The 12,595-nt window shown below is 47.0% G+C and overlaps 1 long non-coding RNA gene across 3 annotated transcripts; it reads left to right on the top strand.

The window, feature by feature from the left end:
- The first annotated feature begins 1,063 nt into the window (after nt 1-1,063).
- Nucleotides 1,064-8,762, top strand: LOC310889866. 3 transcript variants are annotated; one of them, XR_014576856.1, is made up of 3 exons: nt 1,073-1,244; nt 4,627-4,793; nt 4,872-8,762. It is a non-coding gene; the product is annotated as an uncharacterized lncRNA (long non-coding RNA). The 3 variants fall into 3 exon arrangements; XR_014576857.1 differs by lacking the exon at nt 1,073-1,244 and adding an exon at nt 4,183-4,541; XR_014576855.1 differs by having other exon boundaries at nt 1,064-1,244; nt 4,627-8,762.
- The last annotated feature ends 3,833 nt before the right edge of the window (nt 8,763-12,595 follow it).

Consider the following 12,595-nt stretch of genomic DNA (forward strand, 5'->3'; position numbering starts at 1 on the left):
ATCCTGTTTTTTTTTTAACTATGCTTAAATTAAAGTGTCAAATGCTAGTGGCAGTACAGCCTAAAAATGTACAAAAAGAGAAATAATATTCTATAATTACAAGCTGTGCGGAGAGCATGCCATGCACATAAATATTTAAGGCAGTTCTAACAAGTTTGGCTTATTATTAAAGTTGTGTTTCAAAAAGAATTTTTAGAAATCATGTTTACACTTTATGGAGCAATTTATGAGGTCACTGTTCATGCACCTCATCAAAAACTTCAACCTTCAACTGAAAGCCATAAAACGGAGGCATTTTGACAGGATCTGGAGACTTTTAACAAGTTCTTGCTGCTGGGCTCGGCAGCCCTCCCCTCCCCGGGATAAACGGCAGGGCTGGTTGTGCTTTGGTCAACCTAAACCAAACCAACGGGCTGCAAACCAGCGATCTGCCTGACCCCCATCCATTTCCCTTGACATTTACTGCCGCGTCCCGCCCTGCCGTCAGACGGTTTACACAATCCTTTGGAGGAAGGACGTGGAAACGACAAGAGAGGTGGCTGTCGGGGGGCGGCGGCGGTGCCCCCCCAGCCAGCGTGCGGGAATGCAGCTGATCCCCAGCTCGCCCCCGGCCCGCTGCCCCGACTTCAGAGAAAGTCAGCAGCAAGGGGAGAGGAAAAATAAACAGGCTGGTCACGGGAACGCTCTCCTGCTCGCTCGGTAACTCTGAAGCTGGTGTTCCTTGCCTGTGCTCACTGGGTTACGTTAGGAGGAACTTCGGTGAGCAGTGTACCTGGGAGCAGCACTGGGATCCGCCTTTTGTCAGAGACAGAAAACACAAAACCATCATTTCCCCACTGTTTCCCCTCCACCTAATCAGAGGAATAGAGTAGGTTCTGTGTGGGGAAACGCTAAACACAGACTTTAATTAAATCACAATCAAAGTAACTCTGCGTAAAGCAAATTATGCCGGAATAAAATACTCAGGCACAGGGTAATTTGGGAGGCGTTCTTAATGATTTCCTCCCCTTCTCTATGGCCCTTAATCCAATTAATTAATGCTATCAGGCTCTGGGATGCCCACAGACAGCAGGACGCTGAGCTGGGTGTTTCAGAGGAGGGGTGTGCGTGGTGGCGTCCCGGGTCAGTGCAGAGACCTCCACTGGTGGCCAGGGTTTACTGATAACTCACGGCGGCTTCTTTAAGCAAATCCCCAGGCTACCAATCCTATTTCACAAAGGCGTGCAGACCGCTGAGGCTTTGAGGTGAGTGCTCTGCAGTCTGACAATCTTCTTGGTCTTCCAAAACCAGCAAAGACTTGGGGAAGAGAAGTAGTTCTTGGAGATATATCCATAACTCTGTTTCTGTGTGTGCATCTCCAGTATTTATCATCCTGGAACCTTCCTGTGAGCTGCAGAGGCTGCTAACCCTTTTTCAAATGAGCGTGGTGCCTGATAAGCTCTTTTTAAACACCACTTTTACTATTAAATGCCAAATCTAGAGCTCCATGCCCTGCTTCATTAGTTATTAATGAAGCAACATATTTGTTCAAAATTTATGATTGTTGATTTGCTCCCATCATTGTATGAAATATTAACACAGCATTTGTACTTGCAACCATTTTGCAGACATTAGATTGTGAATTTGCATATTCATGAATGCTCATAAATGTTTAAGGAGACAGCACAGAAAGCATGTGAGCTGTCAGGGAGCCAGTAAAAAGGCATATTTACAGTGTTAATAAGTAGTTGAGTTTATAGGACAAAACGGCAAGTAACAAATTAAATGAATTTCAGTTTGCCTGTTGCAACAAACTACAGTAGCTTTTCCTCCTCTTCCTTTTACTAAGCTGAGTAAACTTCAAACCCGCCTGTGAAATTCTCCGTCGAGCAGCTCACGATGCAGCTGAGACGTCTTGCTGCTTTTGCTAGGACTTCAGCTTTTCACGACGTCGCGTTTCCATCCAGCAGCATGCACGGAAGACATCTGTGCTGTGCAGTTCTGTAATTTGACTGTCTGCTTATCTGCTGCCAACGGGAGATGCAGGGCTCCAGGGCTGCGTCCTCGCCGGCTCATTAGCGTGGCATAAGGCAGCGCTGGAGCAGGGAGGCTGCGGGGCTGCGTGCTGCGCCAGGAGGTCCTCCCGGGAGCTGCAGGCTCCCACCGGCCTCTGCTGGCCCTGGGAACGTCCTTCAGGATGAGACCTTCGTTACCTGGGTGCGCGCACCTACAGACAGATGAGCCTGGGAAGCTCGGCATACCTTTGCTTGAAAACCGGGCTTTGTTTCATAAAGCATAGGCGCAAACATTTCATACCTACGAAGTGCGTACACCTAAAACTGGCTGCTAAAAGGAAATTAATCTTGTGTAAATCTTGGAAACTGAGGCCGCCACTTTGCTGACCTGATTAAAGTTTTGGAGGTATTATTGCTAGCCAGGGAAGACAGTCATTATTTAGAAGAGCTATATTTCTAATAAAATGCTAGATTACTTTTATTAAATAATCATTTCATGTTTATTAACTTTTCTTTAAAGCAGGACAGTGATTCATTGGCAAGACAGAAAAACTTCCTTTTCTGCTTACTGGATTTTTCCCCCCCTGCAAAACATAAATCATATTTTGTGTGAAGTGTACATCCTTGCTTTGAGCTGCCCATGTTTTAATAGCATAGCTAAGTCAGTTATTTTAATCTCTGGTACTTTATAATAAATGCTTTTTATTGATTTTTGTTGTACACTGCCATGAATTGAATAAACTGTATACATGAGCAGCTGAGAGAAAAAGGCTGAAGGAGAAAATGCGATCAGCATGTTTCAAAGTTAAAGGTGAAAACACTATGGTTAGCACTTTCTTGGTCAGCAGCTCCCTGGGAGTGCCATGAAAAGCAGCGAGCATGATGTACGTGTTATTCTTTCCTCTTAAAGACCCAGAACTGGAGTCATTCTTTGGGGAGGCCAAGTATGATGTACTGCAGATATTTCTTCAAAATGCAAATAAAAAAAAAAAAAAAAAAGAAAAAGAAAAAGATTTTCCTTGAAAACAAAAGGATCAACGTGTGCTTTGTTAATCCTAAAATTTTGAATTTCAAAAATGACATTTTTGAAATGTACTGCTGGGAAAGAATTACGGATCGTCTCTCTCCCACTCATCTTTGCTCCAAGGCCACGCAGACAGGGAGCGGAGCACAGAGCGCCAGGCACGCAGCGGGACTCGCTGGGGGGCAGCCGCACGGCGCCCTGCCTGCAGCCCAGCCTCGTGCCCCGGAGGAAATGAAAGCTGCTCCGGCACTGTGCAGAGGGCTGAGGGTGGCACCACGGCTTTGTCCCTGGGACCTGCCCAGGCCGCGAGAGCTGAGCAGCTGGGACGGGTGGGAAGAGCACGAGGGGACGGGTGGGAAGAGCAGTCACCAAGCTGCAGCCCAGCCCGCGGGTTGTTGCCCCGGGGATTGTTGTCCACGCCAACCTATTTTACAAACCCTCCTTCCTTGTATCCAGAGGAGAGGGAGCTGCAAACCTGGTGTCTGATGGTTTGCCAAGAACCGTATAGCACATAAATAACTGTTTCTTTAGCCATATTGCTTTCCCCAACCTAAAACCAGACACTCCCTCCCGTGGGGACAAGTCTTAAACACCAGCAGAAGAACGACACTGGTTTATTATTTCCCTGAGTCCCCTCTCTGCAGATGACCTATAGAAGTGATTTAATGCAGAGCCGCTGGAGTTCCAACACTTTCTCTGTGCTCCTCAGGCTGAGACGAGCTGATTTCTTTGGGGTGTTATAACTATGACCTGCTCCATTAAGTAGCAAACAAAGTACAGCTGGATATAGCAAGCTCAGCTTGACTCTTAGCTTTCACGTAACCTGCTTGATTAGGAAAAATGTTGTGCCCTTGTCACACAGCTCCTACTGTAGTCTGAAAAGATGGGTATCCATTGATTTCTGCATAATATGGATTCACACTGTCTTTCCACAACAGCATGTTTCACACCCTAAAATAACCTGGCAAAAACCATTATTTTTCCTGCTGGTTTAGCTGTAAAAAGTGTTACTACTCTAGGTAATGTGCTGCTTATTACACAATTACCTGAAGTGCTTTACAATGCATTAATTGCTGCTTGATTTAAACATTTCCCATTTAGGAACCAAGCTATATCATTGTGACAAATTACAAGTCAATAATCTGGTTACTAAGAAGAGGAAATGAAGAAGCTGGGCACTGCTTCATTAAGGGAAGCAGACCATTGCTAAGTGAAATACCAAGCTGATGCTATTATCAATATTGTGATGCATGTACGCTGATGCATGCTGCAGAGGCAAGCGGGAAAGCAGAAGGTAAAACTGATCCTCTTGTAGTGATGCACTTGGCACTCAAAATAATGATCGTGAAGACCTAACGGTGAATTAATTCAGGCAAAGACTTGTTTCCTCATCAGGGCTTGTTCTGCCCTCAGCTGGGAGCCCAGGCGTGGGGTTCAGGACGAGGTGGGTTTTCCAGGATGCCGGTTGCCACAGCAATTGAACGTCCCTTGGCTGAACCTCCAGGTTCCTCCCTGCTACGGATGTATGCTACTTTCCATGAGAAGTCACAAAAAAATGAAAGCTACACGTCGGGTATCTCCTGCTTAAAGAACCCGTCTCTTCTGCAGGATGCTGTGGGTCTGCTGCTGGAGGCAGAAGGGAAGAGGACCTGGCGCTGCTGGAAAAAACACCCCAGGCTGCTCTTTACAGTTGATCTGCACCCAGAAGTGCAGGTGGAAATGTGCACAGCCGGTACAGTCAGGGACTTGGCTGGGATTTTGGTGTTGCCAAAAATGTAAGTGTGGTACCCCCCCACTTAAAAGGATTCCAGGTATGACTGTATTGCATTATTTCAATTTTCTTTCCTTTTCAGGGTCTCTGGAGGTCATATTTAGAAGCTCTACCCTGCTGTTATTAAAATCCGCTATGCTTTTATCATCAGTTGTCTTCAGGGGCTGGGACTGTTAATAACACACTGAGAAACCTCGTGGTATTACTCCCACAGTCAGAGGCACTTTTTTTTCTCAGAATTGCTCAGCATTAGCCTAGCTCTGTCTCATCGATTTTAGAGGGAGCAGAATGAGATCAATGCAAAGAAAATCCTACCATTAATGTTTTGACTTAAGCTTTGTATCGCTTCTTACAAGGGCATGCACAGAGATGTCATATTTTAAAAGCACTAATGTGGGAAAAATTAACACGAGTGATTTTTAACGGAGGAGTAATCAGTAGAAGAAAACCCGAGCGTGGAAATAAATAGAATTACCACATAAAAAGCAATCCTAAGTAGAAAGGACAAGAAAGGAGATAGAAAATTGGAGAATAAGGATGAATTATGAGACTCGGTGTAGCAGAAGATGATACATGAGACACACGTATTTGACAAGCAAGGTGCTGGGCTGACACCAGATAAAGCAGAGGGGAAAGGGAAGCCAGTGGGACTGAGGGTGGAAATTGAGAACCGGCACTGATGTTCTCCAAGTCAATTTGAGGTGCCTGCAGCACGTTTTCCCTTCCTGCAGCATCCACCCCACATGCACGCCACTGCAGTGGGGAGCTGGGACCCCTCGGCAGGGGCAGCCCCAGGGGATTTCTGAGCCCAGACGCGAGGTGTGATCAGTCCCTGCATGCCTCCCATGGCCAGAAACCTTACCAGCTGGGCGAGGGCGAAACACAAGCCCTCCGCAGCCCTCCAGACTCACAGAGACGCTGCCCTGAGTGAGGCGAGAGCTCTGCAGGCCCCTGCAGCCTCCCGCCTCCCTCCCTCGGCCCTGCCCCAGCACCGCTCGGTGGCAGGGCCTCCGCTCGCTGCCGGCACCCGGGGGCACGCGGCCACGGCCATGGGAGGCTCCTGCCACCGGCCTCCTGAGAGCATCGGGCCGCTCCTCGTGCGGGCCCGAGGGAATGACGGGCACAGGGCACGTCTCTGCCCGCACTGAGAAGCCATAGGCTGCACGCTGCTGCAGAGGGAAGGGGAGGAATAAATCATCGGGAATGGCCTTAGAAAGCCAACCATCGGGCTGACTTAAATGATGATTGATGAAGCTACTGACTGGAAAAAGATAGTCTTGCCATTAAGCCGTGGGACTGGGGCTCAGGAGAGCCAGGCTGTGCTCTTCCTGGGCAGATGGACTTCACGAGTGTCTTCGGGCAAGTCATTTAAGGGCAATTTGTCAGGATGAAGGGATAAATCATCAGATATATTACTACGGTAATATTTATGCAATAAATATCTATATGGTTAAAGTTACTTATTCTGTAGTTACAAGCACGATTTAGATTTATATGTTTAACCATGTACTTTTGTTTCTAACCCTGCAGTTCAGCTGCCGAGGTGTCCAACGTCCTTTCTACCAACAACACAGTTCAGGCCTTAATATTCCTCCGTTGCAGTTTTCTCCTCTGCCCAGAGGGGAAGGGGTCTGCCCCTTCACAGGGCTATTTCAGGACCAAAGTTATTACTTAGAAAAAAGTTCAAGATCCACAGGAAGAGATGAAGAGGCAAAGCATTGCATATTTCACAACAAAATTAAAATGTTCATCAAGTGAGGGGAGAACAAGGCCTTCTCAAGGAATTGCTCTCAGGCCACCACCTCAGTGACTACGTAAGCAATTCACAAACCTCTGCAAAGTGAAAGGAGCTAGGACATAAAAGAGCTCAAAACCATGCCCTGGTGTATACATTCTCCATATGTCTGACCTTCCAGAACGACACCAGAGTTGCTGGACTGCCACCCCTGGTGACAGGACGGCAGCATTTTGGGGGCTGCCAGCGCCCGTGGCCTGTCCCAGCCAGAGCCGAGGTACTGGGCCTGTGATTTCAGCTGTGAGCCTCCCTCAACCAGCCCTCTGGTAAACTGCCACGTTTGCTGGTTTTGTAACATAGATTAAGACCGACTAAGGACCTTGGGCACAACTATTAAAGTATTCACTTGTGAAACCCAACTGGATTAAAAATAGTTTTCCCTGGAGAAAAAAAATCCCCATCAAACAACGGAGCAGGGAAAACTGCAGACCTCTGACCCTTCTTCTTTCTGGTGTTTCTGCTCCCTTTCCATCCGTGCTCGCAGCCCCCAGCCCTGCTAACCCCTGCGAGCTGCCGCGGGTGGGGAGGCCCCAGCAGGGTGCCCGTGGTGGGACAAAGCCATCGTGCGGCAGCACGCACACCGTGACACCGCGCCGCGCCGCCTGGCAACACCCGGGCGAAATTCTGGCCGTTTTGAGGTCAGCGGCAGATTTTCCATTTACTTCAGCAGGGACAGAATTTTGCCCGAGGTGCCTGCAGATGTTCAGAGTGATGCCCCAAGGCCCTGCAGATCACCATGCCTTCACTTTCTACCTTTCGCATTTCCTTCTGCCTCGCTGCCCGCTGCTGCAGCCTGCGTATCTCCCAGCCCCACCTGCCTTGACGAAATAGCTCATGGGTGGCCAACTTCTGGTTCTTGAGCCATGGTTGAGCTACAAGAAAATTGAAGGCAGCTTTCATACCAAAATTTATAATGAGGCTGTTTGTGCACAGAAGCTCCTGAGTAATCCCGATTTCCAGCTGTGGGGGAAGCCAGCCAGCTCGGACCCACAGCGGACATGTGTGGTCCACCCCTGGATGCAGCTGCACGTCAGCCCAGTGCCATCGAGCAACACACGGAGCTCTGTCTCTCCCGCCCAGCCCTGACGTTCTCTGTGCAGGAAGACCTCAGCTCTTTGCACCTTGGAGGGCTGGAGGATGCGTCCCGCAGCTCAGCACCATGTGGGGACCGAAGGGAGAGAGGGTGCCATCCTTGAACCAATGGACATCTGCTAGCAGCTTGGCTCCAGTGCTGGCGTGGTGGCTGCACTGCCCGCGGTGGTCCCCATGGTGCTTCCTCCCTTTTTGCATGCATACAGCAGGGCCGAGTTTCCAGAGCTGCCCGAGCTTTTTTACCAACCATGAATTTATACAGAACCAAAGAAGATTTCATGAAAATGTGAGTCACTGTGGAGCTATGATGAGCAAGAATTTGAAGAAGATTTGTAATTTATTGGCCAAGATCATAGTTCAGTAAGAGGGACCCTTGATACTGCATTTTGTCTATCTCCCAAAGTATTTTTAATACTTAAATAATTAAAGAGCTCAAATCCCATTTACAATAGCATCATGGAAATAAAAGTCATTCAAATCCAATAACAAATATGTTTATTTATTTTCTTTTGAAAAAGCGTGCAGAGGGAAAGAGGTAAGAATTTAAGATTCTCTAGAAAGACTGAAATGTTCTAGAAAGACTGAAATGAGTAAAGAATTTCCTAACTAAGAAGTTTTATTTTTATACTTTCTAGCTGAGAGAATCCCGTGATGGTTTTATGACTTGCAGAACCACACTTCCACAGGACGTTTCATCAGGATATTCTTCTAGTGGAGATGTCCAACAGCTCGTTCAGAAGAAAGTTTCTTCTTCTAGGAAGTTCTGTGACACTTCTGCAAAGTTTCATACATCAAGATAAATCTGGCCTTCCCCTCTCATATCTTCCTCCCTCCTTACTCAAGGTTCGGGCCGAGGCACCGGGGTCCCTGCTCTGCTTCTTCTCCCCGGAGGAGGAGAGGGGCCTGGCTCTCGCTGCTGGCAAGGTACTCTCGTGCTGCTCTGCCGGAGTTTATCTTCTTAAACAGTTCTCCTGGCAGCCCAGCCTTGTCAATCCTGCCGTAACGACACACTATTAGTCAGTGCATGTATCTGCACCCCTCCCTTCAGGGAGAAATATTTGTGTAATAAAACTGTTTTCAGCAAAATGTGAACCAAAGTTGTTTTTTTTTTTTTGAAAAGAAAAAAAAAAGAAAAAAATCCTGGTGCTTGTGTTTCAGTCACAGGCTGATAAAATGGCTGTTTCAGAAAGTGCTACAATGTGATGGAGCCTGAAATTACCGGAGTCATTTCTGATGAGGCTGCTACACATGTAAATAAATTGTCATGGAGAAATACTCTCAAGAAATTCTTCACATCCAGACAGTAACTTTAAAAAGCCAGAATCACCAGTAGGTATTAATCAGTATCCGAGGTCTGCAAATATTTGCTTGTTTCCATAGCGATTGGTAAGCCTACGTACAAAAAAATACCTTTTCTCACATACGTTATCATCACTTCCTAATAATATAATCATAAAACCATTTCTCAGGCCAGGCTGAGAGGAGAATAAACACCATTAATTAACAGATTCATAAACTAGTGGAGGAGGAGGTGGCAAATGAGGAACTGAGTGTAACATGCACATAGGAGCAGAAGATGATGGCCTGGGCCTTTTTCATTTCTTGAGGAAACTTCACAAACTCTTAATTATCTCACAAAATACTATCTGTCTTTTTTCCAAAAATAAAACTTCTGACAACTGTTCAAACCACGCCGCACTCTCACCCACAAAACACACATTTAAGTAAAAATATAAAGCCATGGCTGTGAAGTGTCAGAGTAATTTATCTGAAGTAGAAAAGTGAGACTTCTGGCACCGCTCTCGAAATCAACTGAGAAGTTCTCTGCCAGAGAGGGATGCTGCGGAGCGCTTGTCTGGAGCTACGGGGAATGTGGCACGTTACAAGAGAGTAACATTTGGCCGGCTAGTAAATTAGTAATGTAATTTGCACAGCGCATACAGGATTCTGCACAGGAACAACAGTTGTCTTAAATAATCAGTCCTGCGAACAACAGGCTCCTGCTTATAATGGAGCTTATGTTTCCCAGTGCAGCCAGCCATACGACTGCACGGTCGTATTCGAATTTTTTTATTTTTCTGACAAGGTTGGTTTATTTGTGCACACACACACGCGCATGCATTCACGTAAATGCATATACGCACGTGTTTGTGTGTGTGCAAACGTAGAAACCTGGAAGCAACTGAAAGACAACAAGGAAGAAATCTCACTCCTGGGCCTGACAGAAGCTAACTGAATGCACGCTGAAAATCAAACTCGGCCTGCTGTGGTACCAGGGCACCGACGCTCGTGGTGCCTTGTCGGGGACGTGAACTGGAAGCTGTGTGCCTCGGAAAGGAGGAGCTCTTCTCTTGAGCCACCCTCTATGGTTGCTTGGAGAAGTGTCCAAAGAGAGAATAATTCCCTTTTAGTTTGCGTCTCAGTAATGCCCAACCTCCTGTATCTTCAAAACTGACCCCATACGCGTTGTTGGTAGTTCTAATGAAGAACCGAGGAAGAAAATATTTCCACACACACACTCCTACTGATGGAAGCTCAAATCAGATACTGCTGATTTATTTTCCGGTTTCTGCAAGTGTCTTGTTTTATCTTTTGGAGGACAAAATGCGTTTTCAAGCCACAGGACAAAAGTTAAGCAGCATTATTGAGACAAAGAAGGTCCCCAAACCAGGAGGATTTTAAAAACTGAAGACGGTATCTACACAACTGAACCTGCACGAACCTACTTACTTATCAGGGAGGATTCACGGTGCCCGGTCAGTGCCTCCGTGTGAAGGCAAGAGGGCATCCCTCTTGCCAGCTTTGGGAGGAGGAGGAGTGTGTAGGTCCTTCTTGCTTCCCGGCTGCACAGACACCTAAGCTTGGGGTTTTCAGAATAAATCTGAGAATTTCTGCCACTCTGATGCCGTTATGTTTTGCAGCCTGAGACGAGGAGAGGAGCGTGGCTGGCCTCTCGTACCGGCGTGCTCACGGCAGCTGGATAGCTAGCAACAGCTCTTGTTGATTAATAACATATTGCCATCTGTAAAAAGAATTGAACATATATATATGGGCTGCAACATTTAGCAATCTCAAATGACATCTGAGTAATGTTGATTTTGTTTAGATGACAACCTCATTATGGTGCATAATTGCTAAGCAATCTCCTAGTAAACACTGGGTTAAAAACTACTGGAAGATGCTTGTTCCTCTCATTATTAATTAGCATGTGTCCACTCCGCCAGATCCAGAGCCCAAACTTCATTTGTTATGTTCAGCCAAATGCATGAATAGCTTTTGAGTAATTATTTTCCAACATCATCTAATACCTCTCTGCACATCAATTAAAAATCCTCTTAACAAGGAACTGCATTTTGTTTGAGATCAAATGCCTAGTCCAAAGCTGTATCAATCATGTAGAGCTAATTAGTGGGTCTGCTTTATATCATTTGTTTTACTTTATTATTCTATTATACACTTCCTAATGAAACCAATTGAACAATTTTAAAATCTTTGTTCAATTAATTGAAGGCTTAAAGGCCAGCTACCTAGGCAGGCTTTTTCTGCTTTAAAAAGCATACATGGAAAGAAGAAAAAAATCCGTACACGGTTTATATCTGTTTGTTTTATGTGGTAAATGCTCTACAGCTGTTTTTAAAGGTTTATCACTACTTTTATATTGCTTGCAAATAACTTACGGCTCACCAGACCCTTGAAGCCCTTTGTTCACGGTCACGTGAATTTGGAGAAAAGGCTTGAAAAAGGGGAGAAAGATCTGCGGGAGCTGGTCTTGAGAGCAGGGCTGCCACGTCCCTGCATTATTACCAGTCAATGCTGGCTTTTTCTGAGCCAGTCGCATGGTGTTCGTCCTCACTGCAAAAAAGGAGCTGTGAAAAGTGTGGTCAGGGGAAATGCTTGCTAGCAGACGTTAACCTTTTAATTCTTTTATATTAGAAAACCAGTGGATTAAATGCGATGTGAGGCTCTAAAAGGTTGATACTATCTAACTTCTCACATACGAGTAGTTTGGCAGAAGCCATTATGGGCACACCTGTACTTTAGACGTTCGAATAGAAGCATTTTTGAAAAAATGAGGTTAATAAGTAATATTAATATACCTTTAATCACTATAAACGTATGTTACACTGCACTATAGCTGCACAGAGTGTCTCCCCTTCCCACGTACCGTGCCTTCTGCATTCCATGGGTATTACAAGAAGCACCTTTTGACCCCAGTCCCAACGTGCGCACCATGCCCAGGACAGCTGGGGGGACAGGTGCCGCCGTGCTAACACCAGCGGCGGGCGGGCTGCTCTTCTCCCAGGCTGGGCTCCGGCACCCAGACACGGAACTCGCCCCCTTTTCACCAGCAGCTCCCGCAAGCAGGCTGGGAGCTGACGGCCGGAGCCGAGCAGCGCTGACTTCGCTGTCCTGAGCTGCCGAGCCACAGCGCTCTCAGCGCCGCTGCGTTTTCCAGGTACCGCAGGGAGGGGAACCCAGCTGGCAGGCCGGCTTTTCTGATGGTACGCGGCCCAGAACAAGTGGTTCCTGAGCACCCTGAAACACGGCTCTCAGGCTGTGGCAAGAGCGCAGGAGAGCTGGGCAGGGGGGTTAGGAAAGATGGGAATGCATTCATAAATACATTTAAAATCCCACGAGGGAGGAGCGCGACAGGCCAGGTCTGCCTGAGCACACACCTTCTCACCTCCTCCCTTTTGCTGGGGCCACGTCCGCTGCCCCTGGCAGCAGCTGTGCCCCCATTTAAGCCTTTCACCAAGGCACTTCCACGGGAAACATTCCTGGATTAGAGAACCGGCACATTACTAGCAGCTCTGCCTGCTTGGGAGAGATTCGAAAGGGCAGGGTGGGTTATAATGTTGTCTTCTGCGGCTCGCAGGGGCTGCAGGGTCACCTCATAGACAGTGCCTTACTGGACTGAA

The sequence above is a fragment of the Anser anser genome, assembly GCF_964211835.1.
Source record: "Anser anser genome assembly, chromosome: Z".
Taxonomy (NCBI): domain Eukaryota; kingdom Metazoa; phylum Chordata; class Aves; order Anseriformes; family Anatidae; genus Anser; species Anser anser.